The 14,537-nt window shown below is 45.6% G+C and overlaps 1 long non-coding RNA gene across 1 annotated transcript in view; it reads left to right on the top strand.

Moving 5' to 3' along the window:
- The first annotated feature begins 484 nt into the window (after window positions 1-484).
- LOC134944522 (uncharacterized) overlaps window positions 485-14,537 on the top strand; it is a 32,604-nt gene continuing 18,551 nt past the window's right edge. The window contains exon 1 of the long non-coding RNA XR_010181894.1: window positions 485-1,126. This is a non-coding gene — a long non-coding RNA (uncharacterized LOC134944522). The remainder of the gene's footprint in view (window positions 1,127-14,537) is intronic.

Genomic DNA, 14,537 nt, shown 5'->3' with positions numbered 1-14,537 from the left:
ACTGGCAGATAAAATGCACGATATGAACGTTCTCGTTCATATCGTGCAGTGTGTAGACACCAACGATTAACGATGTGCGGCCCTGCGCTCATTAATTGTTGGTGCCCCGTCGCTTATGCATGCAGGCCAATATGGACGAGATTGTCCATATTAGCATGCAGTGCTATGGAGCCGGGTGACGGGGGGAGTGAAGAAACTTCAATGCCCCCGTCACCGGATCGCCCGTCGGCTGTATCCGCCGTCGGGCAACTCGGTGGCAGATCTGCCAGTGTGTAGGGCCAATTAGGATTTGAAAGGAAACATTAAGGGGGAGTGGAAGAGAAAGAGATGGGGGGTGGGTAGGGGTTGGGATGATTACAGACAGTGGGATGCCGGCTGACAAAATGCAGGCAGTGTGGTGATCGCTCACAAGGCAGAAAGACAGAGGGGCGTAAATAGTGTAACAGGGGTTAGGGGAAGAGGTATACCTGTAGGGGGATAGAAACAGAGGTGCAGGGAGAGAGAAGGGGAGTAGGGAAAGAGAGAGATATGTGGGTTTGGGAGAGGCAGATGACATGAGACGAGAAAGGACATATAATGAAACTTTTTCTGAGGATATATGTAGCAGTAGTCAGACCTGTCTGATGTATGTGGTCTTGGTGTGGTGCAATGACAGAAACCCCTTTACTGACACTGCAGCACAATAGTAAAGATATATAGCTGACAAGAGGTCATCATCCTGTCATGTCTACAGATGGTTCTGCTGCTGCCAACACAAATACATCACCCAGAGCCCACCCACACAACAGACACAGTCACAGCCTTTATTATATAAAAACTCACAATTTACACTGAGTATCCTGACCAGGGCTAAACAAGAGAGAGCTCTAATAAATAAACAATCCAGGATCCAGAAACACACTGCACAGCTGCATCAACCTGCCTCGAGGACACAGACAGAGTGAAAGAAGCCACGTGACGTCAGCTGACCTGCTCCAGCAGGATTCTTTTTTACAAACAAGAAAAACTTTAATCAGTAAAACAAAAACGAACACTGCAGGTCAGCAGATAGCGGCTCTGTGCTGCCCGGAGGGCTGTTAACGGCAGCTAAACCTGACGAAGCGGGCACAGGAGGAAAGGGGCAGCGGTGAGCCATCAGAGGTTTTAGTAATAGCAGAGGGGAATATCGCCGCCATAGTAGCCTATGGCAGTGCGATATTAGGCACAGTACTTAGCACAGGCAGATAACAGTCAGTGAAAATGCTTTAGTACATGCAGAGAAGCGATATGTACAAGCATTTTCACTGAATTTTTCGTTGTGGAGGCTTATCTTCGTTTAGTACATGGACCCCTAAATTCTGTCTGCCAATCATCTTTAGTCTGTAAGCTCTCACGAGCACGGCCCTCTTTCCTCTTGTTCATTTTCTTTCCCTCAATTATATCATCATCTCCTCCCCACTGCCAACACAAGCACCAAACCATTAGGTTAGGCCACCCCGCTGCTTATTTGAGTTTTATGATGCAGCAATGTTTATACACCTTGTAGTCCATATCCTGCAATGTTCTGTACTGTAAGTCACTTTTTTCTTGTTTTGCTTATACTGTTTTCGTGTATGTACTTTGTAAGACGCTGCAGAACCCTTGTGGTGCCACATAAATAAGGATAATAATGATGACTTCCGATAACAAAGAAACAGCCAGAATTGCAACCGTGTTACGTGCAACTCAGAATAAGGCCCATAGTAATCAAAGTGAGATTTAAATGCTGCTTTTAATTCACATCCCTCTTTAATTTTGATAAGAATATATGTACTTCTAAAATAAGTTTCAAAAACCATGGTGTTGCCTATAGAATGATCACACATACAACCTTCAGCCATAACAGTAAAACCACTCACCGGTGAAGTGAGTAACAGTGATTGTAATGGCAACTGTCAAGGGGTGAGATATATTAGGCAGCAAATGAACAATTGATATAATCAGATCCTCTCTAAAACAACAGGTCTTGTGGGGTGTTCTCAGTACAGTATACAGTGGTTAGTGTCACTGGCTTATCTATCATGGGTGCATGGTGTGGTGCACATGGGCCCTTGTGGCTACTCTGATCAGAGGGCAGAAACTGCAAAAGTGGCCATTGTGGTTATGCTATGGAGAGCTCCCCCTGGGACAGCAATGGAGAGGGATAGAGTTGCAGAAGGTCTGACAGCAGCATGGAACAGGTCTGGGGCACAATGATAAGTAGTACACTAATTTACACTTGCCACACACAGGTGCCTATCCAAGAATATAAGCGCAAGGGACACAACACCATTGGAGTCCCTGAATTCCGAAACTTTGTGTAAGTCTGAGTTATAGTAATAGCTACCCATATAGACATTCTTTGCAACATTTGTGGGTAATAGCCCCATATATACAGCCTGGAGTTTTGTTGATACATATTCCAAGTGAATTTCAGCGAGTGGGGTCATGTGCCTCCCTGTGACCCTGCCTGAAGCACGACTTAGTCCCAATCTCACAGTTTGAACAGTTAAATATTTTTACAGTCTTAAAATATTTTATACAGCATTAATTGTCCGCAATCCTGATGAACAGCAGTACTCCAGTATTTGGGAGAAGCATCATCTTTGGTCCTCAGTGCATCATACCAGATTCCATTAACCTTATCAATACCAGAAATAACAGCGACACTCAGCTCCCTGAGGATATTAGTGTGTAAAACTCTCTCTACACATGGGCCCTCATTCCGAGTTGATCCCTCGCTAGCTGTTTTTAGCAGCAGTGCAAGCGCTAAGCCGCCACCCTCTGGGAGTGTATCTTAGCTTAGGAGAAGTGTGAACGAAAGATTAGCAGAATTGCTTGAAAATCTTTTCCTGCAGTTTCTGAGTAGCTCCAGACCTACTCCTAGATTGCGATCACTGCAGACTGTTTAGTTCCTGGTTTGACGTCACAAACACGCCCTGCGTTCGACCAGCCACTCCCCCGTTTCTCCAGCCACTCCTGCGTTTTAGTCTGACACGCCTGCGTTTTTTAGCACACTCCCGGAAAACGGTCAGTTTCCACCCAGAAACACCCACTTCCTGTCAATCACTCACCGATCAGCAGAGCGACTGAAAAGCGTTGCTTGCCCCTGTGTAAAATTGCATAGTTTTTGTGTGAAATTACTTGGCGCATGCGCCTGCGGCCCAGAACTGCCAGTTTTTAGCCTGATCGCTATGCTGCGAAAAACAGCAGCGAGCGATCATCTCGGAGTGACCCCCAAGGTCTCTCTGCATCTAACATGCACTGACAAAAGCCTGGTCAGTCAATATTTCAATATGAATGGCCAGTGAATATTTCTGTTATATATATACAGATATAATATAGGGGGTCATTCCGAGTTGATCGCTAGCTAGCCATGCGAACGCATAGTTGCCACCCACCGGGGAGTGTATGTTTGCTGTGCAAGGGTGCGATCGCTTTTGCAGCCAAGAGATGCAAACACAATTTGTGCAGTTTCTGAGTAGCTCAGAACTTACTCAGCCGCTGCGATATCACATCTGCCTGTCCAGTCCCAGAATTGACGTCAGACACCCGCCCTGCAAACTTCTGGACACGCCTGCGTTTCTCCAACCACTCCCGGAAGACACCCAGAAACACCTCCTTCCTGTCAATCTTCTTGGAAATGCCCGTGCAAACGGATTCGACGTAGAATCCATCGCTTGGCGCCAATCCGCTTTGCACTCGTACGACGCACCTGCGCATTGCAGTGCATGCGCAGTTCTGACCTGATCGCTGCGCTGTGAAATTCCGCATCATGCGATCAGATCGGAATGACCCCCATAGTGTTGTACCCTGTCTTTATTTAAGACAATGAAAGAATGACGGAGTGATCCAGACAAATAAACCAATCATCAATTCACCAGTTGTATTGACATTGTATAGGGAAACTAGGGGAATCTCCTGTCTCTCTGCACTGGTGTGGGGACTCCTGAAGAGAACAGGTAAGGTCCACACTGACACACTACAACACCACTAGGGGTGTTACACTTGTACCCAGAGACTTGCCCATTAGCAGTAAACTCTGGCACAATGTGCTGCAAGAGGGGACGGGGCCAGTTGGAGCTGCACGGAGACCCTCTCCTCTCCCTTTGGTTAGCACCTACCAGAAGTGGTCCAAGGATGGAAAACTGGTAAACTGGTGACAGGCTTATGGGCCCCCAAGACTCAGTGATGCACATAGGGAGTGAAAGTTAACCCCTCTGGTCCTATCCCATAGAAGAGCTACTGTAGCACAAATTTCTGAAAATGTAATGCTGGGTGTGATAAAAAGGTGCCAGAACAACAGTGCATTGCAACTTGCTGTGTGTTGGTCTGTCTAGCCATGCACACACATGTCTACCACTGAAAGTGCATACAATGGGCATGTGAGCATCAGAGCTGCCCCATGGAACTATGTAAGAAAGTGACCTGCTCTGAAGAATCACATCTTCTTTTACATCATGTGGACAGCTTGGTGAATGTGCGTCATTTACATGGAGTAGGGATGGAACCGGGATGTACTATGGGAACAAGGCAAGCCAATGAAGGGCAGTGTGATGCTCTGAGCAATGATCAGCTGCAAAACTTTGCGTCCTGGCATTCATGTGTATGTTACTTTGACACTTACCATCTACCTAAACATTGTTGCAAACCAAGTACACGCCCTCATAGCAACAGTGTCTCCTGATAGCAGTGGCATTTTTCAAGCAAGTTAATATACTCTGCCACACAACAGAAATTGTTCAGGAATGGTTTGAGGAACATGACAAAGGGTTCAAGGTGTTGACTTGAACTGGAAACACAAGTCCAAGCTATGGAGATCCCACCTCACAACTTACAGGACTTTAAGGATCTGCTACTAACTTCTTGGTGCCAGATACCACAGGGCACCTTCATAGGTCTTATAGAGTTCATGCCTTGATGGGTCAGAGCTGTTTACCATACAAATGGAGTCACACATATGCAGAGTCACATAGAAATGCAGAAGAGGGGGAGGGAGCGGTCACAATATAGAATACCCTCTACCTCTCTCCTTAAAGGCCAGTTAAACATCTATCTGCCAGTCTGCAACACCTCCTCTTCTCCTATGTCTTATGTTGATTTCAGTATTTAGGGATGAACATAGACCATTGACGTTTGGAAAGCATCAATGTTTAATGTCAATGTTCATCAGGTTTTTCTCATCGATGAAGAGAGTGGGCTGTTTTTCCCAATGATCAATGAGTTCATCTGAGTTGTAGTCTAAATACTGCTGCATTATTATTTTCACCATCCATCCCTTGCATACTCTTCTGAGTCAGCAGACTGCCCAGCTGTAGGACATCTGAGATAACTCCAAGAAGTTCCTTAAATGCTTCAGAAAATTCAGAACTCTGACACGGTCCACAAGGGTATCCCCAAGAATTATGTGGTAAGTTGTCACTGGCCCTTTAGGAAATCACAGGAGCCTGATATGGTGCAGCTTTTGGTCACAGGCACTGAAATGTTGAGCTGTCAAACTTGTGTTCAGAGTAGTAGATCTGCAAGTGGAAAATAGAAGACAGGCTGGGCAGTGGCCTAGCCTCCAGGCCCAGTTACAGAAGCTGCAAGATGGGTAAATCAGTGGAGGCAGAGAAGTTCAGTAGGTATGTAGGAAGAAGCTGTGTTGCCACAGAAAATGAGAGTCATTGTGGGAGCAGCTGCAGAAGGGTTAACTGGATAGGTTGTAGCAGAGTAAAGGTGTTCAGTTGACTTGGAAGATTTATCAAATCTTGGAAAGAGATAAAATGGAGAGATATAAAGTACCAACCAATTAGCTTCTAATTGTCGTTTTATTAGCACAGCCTGTAAAATGTCAGAAGCTGATTGGTTGGTATATTATCACTCTCTGCTTTATCTCTATTCAAGATTTAAAAATGTCACCTTTAGTACTGTACTTACTGCAGTGGACTGGAAAAGGCCCGGATACTCTGTGGCTGGTTATCCTGCTTTCATATGCTGATTAGCCACCAAAGTGTTTAGCACAATTCCGATAGATTGGAGGGGACGCATAGAGCATTGTGATCTGTGTTGAGATGGCGGCCATCTATCCTACAGCGTCTGACACAGATAGCAGCTTAGATTCCAACTAATGATTTTACATCAACATTGATGTTTGCAATCAATGCTTTACCACCACTGATGGTCATGTGTTTATGTCATCTTTAATGGTAACATCAATGTTAGGATTTCGATGTCCCATGCCTTCACAGTGCTGGATAGCCCTGTTACCCTACATGGGCTACACATCCTCCCACTCATAGCTTGTTTACAGTGCGCAGAGGAGTCCTGTTCCACAGCTGTAAGAATTAGCCCAATGAGCCCCTGAGAAATTGGGGCCCAAAGCATGTGCCACTTTTGCCCACCTCAATACAGCACTGGGGGGAGGGGCATCGGCCATTTGAACAGCTCTATGATTGTTCATAATGTCTATCAGAACATGGATGCTGTTGCCAGTGCGCTGTGCCCCCACACTACAAGGGTTGTGTTCAAATTCCTTAGAAAAAAAATACATTTAAAAAAATAAAATAACTTTAGGGTCACCTCTGCTTTACAGAGGGGCGCCGTACAGATGGGGGGTAGGGACAGTGTGCTGGGGCGGCAGCTTACCTTGCTTGATCCGTGAACCGGGTTTCTCATCCTCTGACAGTGCCATCCACCCAGTGCTAGTTGGTAATATGGTGCATGAGCCTTTTCTCACTGTGCTGCGGAGGGACCCTCTTCTCAGATCAAGGTAAGTATACTCAGGAGGGGGAAGGGGGAGTAGTTGACTCGGGCCCTCCAGCATTCCCGGGTCTGGGTAATTAGTACCCATCCACCCCCATGCGACACCAGTGCAACACCCACCAAGGAACACCCACTGAAATTCCATCCATCCGTCCACATTTGTTCTGCGAATGCTGGCAGTAATTATTAAGCAGTAAACACAGTGCAACTCAGGCGCATGTGCAGAGTTAAAGCATTGGCTGCATCCTCCTCTGGATCAGGCCTTCTGTACACTACTGCATAGATTTTCATGTGTCTGTGTTCTCCTCTATAGTGAGAAAAGTGTGTTTGTGAGATGCTGCAGCTAAACAGGCGCCTCTACCACTACTAATACAGTATGTGCATTAACCCTGCGTCTACCTTGTGCACACTATGCACAATCCATGCTATGTTAACCCTGCGTGTTCCTGTTAATAAAGAATTCTTCTGGTTTAGTGATGAGCGGGTTCGGTTCCTCGGGATCCGAACCCCCCCGAACTTCACCCTTTTTTGCACGGGTCCGAGCAGACTCGGATCCTCCCGCCTTGCTCGGTTAACCCGAGCACGCCCGAACGTCATCATCCCGCGGTCGGATTCTCGCGAGATTCGTATTCTATATAAGGAGCACGCGTCGCCGCCATTTTTCACTCGTGCATTGGAGATGATGGTGAGAGGACGTGGCTGGTGTCCTCTCAGTTTCTATGTTCAGTGGGCTGCAAATATCTGTGCTCAGTGTGCTGCAAATATCTGTGCTCAGTGTGCTGCAAATATCTGTGCTCAGTGTGCTGCAAATATCTACGTTCTCTGCCTGAAAAACGCTCCATATCTGTGCTCAGTGTGCTGCAAATATCTGTGCTCAGTGTGCTGCAAATATCTACGTTCTCTGCCTGAAAAACGCTCCATATCTGTGCTCAGTGTGCTGCAAATATCTGTGCTCAGTGTGCTGCATTGTGGGGACTGGGGACCAGCAGTATTATATAGTAGGAGTACAGTGCAGAGTTTTGCTGACCAGTGACCACCAGTATACATTCTCTGCCTGAAAAACGCTTCATATCTGTGCTGCATTGTAGTATATAGTAGGAGGACAGTGCAGAATTTTGCTGACCACCAGTATATATATAGCAGTACGGTACAGTAGTCCACTGCTCTACCTCTGTGTCGTCAAGTATACTATCCCATCCATACCTGTGGTGCATTTAAGTTTTGCACAGTATATATATAGTAGGAGGACAGTGCATAATTTTGCTGACCACCAGTATATAATATATAGCAGTACGGTAGAGTAGTCCACTGCTCTGTGTACCTCTGTGTTGTCAAGTATACTATCCCATGCATACCTGTGGTGCATTTAAGTTTTGCACAGTATATATATAGTAGGAGGACAGTGCATAATTTTGCTGACCACCAGTATATAATATATAGCAGTACGGTACAGTAGGCCACTGCTCTGTCTACCTCTGTGTCGTCAAGTATACTATCCCATCCATACCTGTGGTGCATTTAAGTTTTGCACAGTATATATATAGTAGGAGGACAGTGCATAATTTTGCTGGCCACAAGTATATAATATATAGCAGTACGGTAAAGTAGGCCACTGCTCTGCCTACCTCTGTGTCGTCAAGTATACTATCCATCCATACCTGTGGTGCATTTCAGTTGTGCACAGTATATATATAGTAGGAGGACAGTGCATAATTTTGCTGACCACCATTGTATAATATATAGCAGTACGGTACAGTAGGCCACTGCTCTACCTACCTCTGTGTCGTCAAGTATACTATCCCATCCATACCTGTGGTGCATTTAAGTTTTGCACAGTATATATATAGCAGGAGGACAGTGCATAATTTTGCTGACCACCAGTATATAATATATAGCAGTACGGTACAGTAGTCCACTGCTCTACCTACCCCTGTGTCATCAAGTACACTATCCATCCATACCTGTGGTGCATTTAAGTTTTGCACAGTATATATATAGTAGGAGGACAGTGCATAATTTTGCTGACCACCATTGTATAATATATAGCAGTACGGTACAGTAGGTCACTGCTCTACCTACCTCTGTGTCGTCAAGTATACTATCCCATCCATACCTGTGGTGCATTTAAGTTTTGCACAGTATATATATAGTAGAGGACAGTGCATAATTTTGCTGACCACCAGTATATAATATATAGCAGTACAGTACAGTAGGCCACTGCTCTACCTACCTCTGTGTCGTCAAGTATACTATCCCATCCATACCTGTGGTGCATTTAAGTTTTGCACAGTATTTATATAGTAGGAAGACAGTGCATAATTTTGCTGACCACCAGTATATAATATATAGCAGTACCGTACAGTAGGCCACTGCTCTACTTACCTCTGTGTCGTCAAGTATCCTATCCCATCCATACCTGTGGTGCATTTAAGTTTTGCACAGTATATATATAGTAGGAGGACAGTGCATAATTTTGCTGACCACCAGTATATAATATATAGCAGTACGGTACAGTAGGCCACTGCTCTACCTACCTCTGTGTCGTCAAGTATACTATCCCATCCATACCTGTGGTGCATTTAAGTTTTGCACAGTATATATATAGCAGGAGGACAGTGCATCATTTTGCTGACCACCAGTATATAATATATAGCAGTACGGTACAGTAGTCCACTGCTCTACCTACCCCTGTGTCATCAAGTATACTATCCATCCATACCTGTGGTGCATTTAAGTTTTGCACAGTATATATATAGTAGGAGGACAGTGCATCATTTTGCTGACCACCAGTATATAATATATAGCAGTACGGTACAGTAGGCCACTGCTCTACCTACCTCAGTGTCGTCAAGTATACTATCCCATCCATACCTGTGGTGCATTTAAGTTTTGCACAGTATATATATAGTAGAGGACAGTGCATAATTTTGCTGACCACCAGAATATAATATATAGCAGTACAGTACAGTAGGCCACTGCTCTACCTACCTCTGTGTCGTCAAGTATACTATCCCATCCATACCTGTGGTGCATTTAAGTTTTGCACAGTATTTATATAGTAGGAAGACAGTGCATAATTTTGCTGACCACCAGTATATAATATATAGCAGTACCGTACAGTAGGCCACTGCTCTACTTACCTCTGTGTCATCAAGTATACTATCCCATCCATACCTGTGGTGCATTTAAGTTTTGCACAGTATATATATAGTAGGAGGACAGTGCATAATTTTGCTGACCACCAGTATATAATATATAGCAGTACGGTACAGTAGGCCACTGCTCTACCTACCTCTGTGTCGTCAAGTATACTATCCATCCATACCTGTGGTGCATTTAAGTTTTGCACAGTATATATATAGTAGGAGGACAGTGCATAATTTTGCTGACCACCAGTGTATAATATATAGCAGTACGGTACAGTAGGCCACTGCTCTACCTACCTCTGTGTCGTCAAGTATACTATCCCATCCATATCTGTGGTGCATTTAAGTTTTGCACAGTATATATATAGTAGGAGGACAGTGCATAATTTTGCTGACCACCATTGTATAATATATAGCAGTACGGTACAGCAGGCCACTGCTCTACCTACCTCTGTGTCATCAAGTATACTATCCATCCATGCCTGTGGTGCATTTCAGTTGTGCACACTATATACATAGTAGGAGGACAGTGCATAATTTTGCTGACCACCAGTATATAATATATAGCAGTATGGTACAGTAGGCCACTGCTCTACCTACCTCTGTTTCGTCAAGTATACTATCCATCCATACCTGTGGTGCATTTCAGTTGTGCGCAGTATATATAGTAGTAGGCCATTGCTATTGATATATTACTGGCATATAATTCCACATATTAAAAATGGGGAACAAAAATGTGGAGGGTAAAATATGGAAAGATCAAGATCCACTTCCACCTCGTGCTGAAGCTGCTGTCACTAGTCATGGCCGAGATGATGAAATGCCATCAACATCGTCTGCCAAGGCCGATGCCCAATGTCATAGTAGAGAGCATGTAAAATCCAAAAAAATAAAGCTCAGTAAAATGACCCAAAAATCTAAATCAAAATCGTCTGAGGAGAAGCGTAAATTTGCCAATGTGCCATTTACGACACGGAGTGGCAAGGGACGGCTGAGGGCCTGGCCTATGTTCATGGCTAGTGGTTCAGCTTCACATGAGGATGGAAGCACTCATCCTCCTGCTAGAAAACTTAAAAGAGTTAAGATGGCAAAAGCACAGCAAAGAACTGTGCGTTCTTCTAAATCACAAATCCCCAAGGAGAGTTCAATTGTGTCGGTTGCGATGCCTGACCTTCCCAACACTGGATGGGAAGAGGTAGCGCCTTCCACCATTTGCACGCCCCCTGCAAGTGCTGGAAGGATCACCCGCAGTCCAGTTCCTGATAGTCAAATTGAAGATGTCACTGTTGAAGTACACCAGGATGAGGATATGGGTGTTGCTGGCGCTGGGGAGGAAACTGACAAGGAGGATTCTGATGGTGAGGTGGTTTGTTTAAGTCAGGCACCCGGGGAGATACCTGTTGTCCGTGGGATGAATATGGCCATTGACATGCCTGGTCAAAATACAAAAAAAAATCACCTCTTCGGTGTGGAATTATTTTAACAGAAATGCGGACAACTGGTGTCAAGCCGTGTGTTGCCTTTGTCAAGCTGTAATAAGTAGGGGTAAGGACGTTAACCACCTATGAACATCCTCCCTTATACGTCACATGGAGCGCATCCATCAGAAGTAATTGACAAGATCAAAAACTTTGGGTGACAGTGGAAGCAGTCCACTGCCAACTAAATCCCTTCCTCTTGTAACCAAGCTCCTGCAAACCACACCACCAACTCCCTCAGTGTCAATTTCCTCCTTAGACAGGAAAGCCAATAGTCCTGCAGGCCATGTCACTGTCCTGAGTGATTTCTGTTCCACACAGAAATAAACAATTATACAAGTTGCAGGAGTTATTGTGGTGACCCCACTTTTTAAGAATCTGTCTTACACAATCTTTCTTTCTTTATCACATATATGTTTGTTAATGTCATGTTTTTAACCCCTATATTTTGCTGTATGTGTCCCATGACAAGGACCTTCTTAATATTAATATAAGCAATAAAAGCTACGTTTAAATTTGATAATTAAATCAACAAATAGATATTGTGCACCCAACTTAACAACCGCTTTTCTAGTTCTTCTTACACGTTGCCATGTCACTGTCAAGTCTGACGAGTCCTCTCCTGCCTGGGATTCCTCCAATGCATCCTTGATTGTAACGCCTACTGCTGCTGGCGCTGCTGTTGTTGCTGCTGGGAGTCGATCGTCATCCCAGAGGGGAAGTCGGAAGACCACTTGTACTACTTCCAGTAAGCAATTGACTGTCCAACAGTCCTTTGCGAGGAAGATGAAATATCATAGCAGTCATCCTGCTGCAAAGCGGATAACTCAGGCCTTGGCAGCCTGGGTGATGAGAAACGTGTTTCCGGTATCCACCGTTAATTCACAGGGAACTAGAGAATTGATTGAGGTACTGTGTCCCCGGTACCAAATACCATCTAGGTTCCATTTCTCTAGGCAGGCGATACCGAAAATGTACACAGACGTCAGAAAAAGAGTCACCAGTGTCCTAAAAAATGCAGTTGTACTTAACCATGGACATGTTGACAAGTGGACCAGGGCAGACTCAGGACTATATGACTGTGACAGCCCACTGGGTAGATGTATTGCCTCCCGCAGCAAGAACAGCAGCGGCGGCACCAGTAGCAGCATCTTGCAAACGCCAACTCGTTCCTAGGCAGGCTACGCTTTGTATCACCGCTTTCCATAAGAGGCACACAGCTAACAACCTCTTACGGAAACTGAGGAACATCATCGCAGAATGGCTTACCCCAATTGGACTCTCCTGGGGATTTGTGACATCGGACAATGCCACCAATATTGTACGTGCATTACATCTGGGCAAATTCCAGCACGTCCCATGTTTTGCACATACATTGAATTCGGTGGTGCAGAATTATTTAAAAACGACAGGGGCGTGCAAGAGATGCTGTCGGTGGCCCGAAGAATTGTGGGCCACTTTTGGCATTCAGCCACCGCGTGCCAAAAACTGGAGCACCAGCAAACACTCCTGAACCTGCCCTGCCATCATCTGAAGCAAGAGGTGGTAACGAGGTGGAATTCAACCCTCTATATGCTTCAGAGGATGAAGGAGCAGCAAAAGGGCATTCAAGCCTATACAGCTACCTATGATATAGGCAAAGGAGGGGGAATGCACCTGACTCAAGCGCAGTGGAGAATGATTTCAACGTTGTGCAAGGTTCTGCAACCCTTTGAACTTGCCACACCTGAAGTCAGTTCAGACACTGCCAGCCTGAGTCAGATCATTCCCCTCATCAGGCTTTTGCAGAAGAAGCTGGAGAGATTGAAGGAGGAGCTAAAACAGAGCGATTCCGCTAGGCATGTGGGACTTGTGGATGGAGCCATTAATTCGCTTAACCAGGATTCACGGGTGGTCAATCTGTTGAAATCAGAGTACTACATTTTGGCCACCGTGCTCGATCCTAGATTTAAAACCTACATTGTATCTCTCTTTCCGGCAGACACAAGTCTGCAGAGGTTCAAAGACCTGCTGGTGAGAAAATTGTCAAGTCAAGCGGAACGTGACCCGTCAACAGCTCCTCCTTCACATTCTCCCGCAACTGGGGCTGCAAGGAAAAGGCTAAGAATTCCGAGCCCACCCGCTGGCGGTGATGCAGGGCAGTCTGGAGCGAGTGCTGATATCTGGTCCGGACTGAAGGACCTGCCAACGATTACTGACATGTCGTCTACTGTCACTGCATATGATTCTGTCACCATTGAAAGAATGGTGGAGGATTATATGAGTGACCGCATCCAAGTAGGCACGTCAGACAGTCCGTACGTATACTGGCAGGAAAAAGAGACAATTTGGAGGCCCTTGCACAAACTGGCTTTATTTTAACTAAGTTGCCCCCCATCCAGTGTGTACTCCGAAAGAGTGTTTAGTGCAGCCGCTCACCTTGTCAGCAATCGGCGTACGAGGTTACTTCCAGAAAATGTGGAGATGATGTTCATCAAAATGAATTATAATCAATTCCTCCGTGGAGACATTCACCAGCAATTGCCTCCAAAAAGTACACAGGGACCTGAGATGGTGGATTCCAGTGGGGACGAATTAATAATCTGTGAGGAGGGGGATGTACACAGTGAAAGGGGTGAGGAATCGGACGATGAGGAGGAGGTGGACATCTTGCCTCTGTAGAGCCAGTTTGTGCAAGGAGAGATTGATTGCTTCTTTTTTGGTGGGGGCCCAAACCAACCAGTCATTTCAGTAACAGTTGTGTGGCAGACCCTGTCGCTGAAATGATGGGTTTGTTAAAGTGTGCATGTCCTGTTTATACAACATACGGGTGGGTGGGAGGGCCCAAGGACAATTCCATCTTGCACCTCTTTTTTCTTTCATTTTTCTTTGCATCATGTGCTGTTTGGGGACTATTTTTTGAAGTGCCATCCTGTCTGACACTGCAGTGCCACTCCTAGATGGGCCAGGTGTTTGTGTCGGCCACTTGGGTCGCTTAGCTTAGTCACTGTCACGAACCGGTCTTTTACCTTTGCGGGTTCTGGGGTTCATCCGTTGCCAGTGCGGTTGCTCGTGGTGCTGTGCGCCCGTGTGGGGACGCGGCGTGATCGGTGGCACAGGTAATGCAGAATCTGGGAACTGTGAGTGCGGGGACCAAATGGCCTAAGGCACTGCGGTGTGTCTGCTGTATAGG

The sequence above is a fragment of the Pseudophryne corroboree genome, chromosome 1 (assembly GCF_028390025.1).
Source record: "Pseudophryne corroboree isolate aPseCor3 chromosome 1, aPseCor3.hap2, whole genome shotgun sequence".
Taxonomy (NCBI): Eukaryota; Metazoa; Chordata; class Amphibia; order Anura; family Myobatrachidae; genus Pseudophryne; species Pseudophryne corroboree.
Note: the sequence above shows the minus strand (reverse complement) of the source record. Positions and strands in the feature narration are given on the sequence as shown.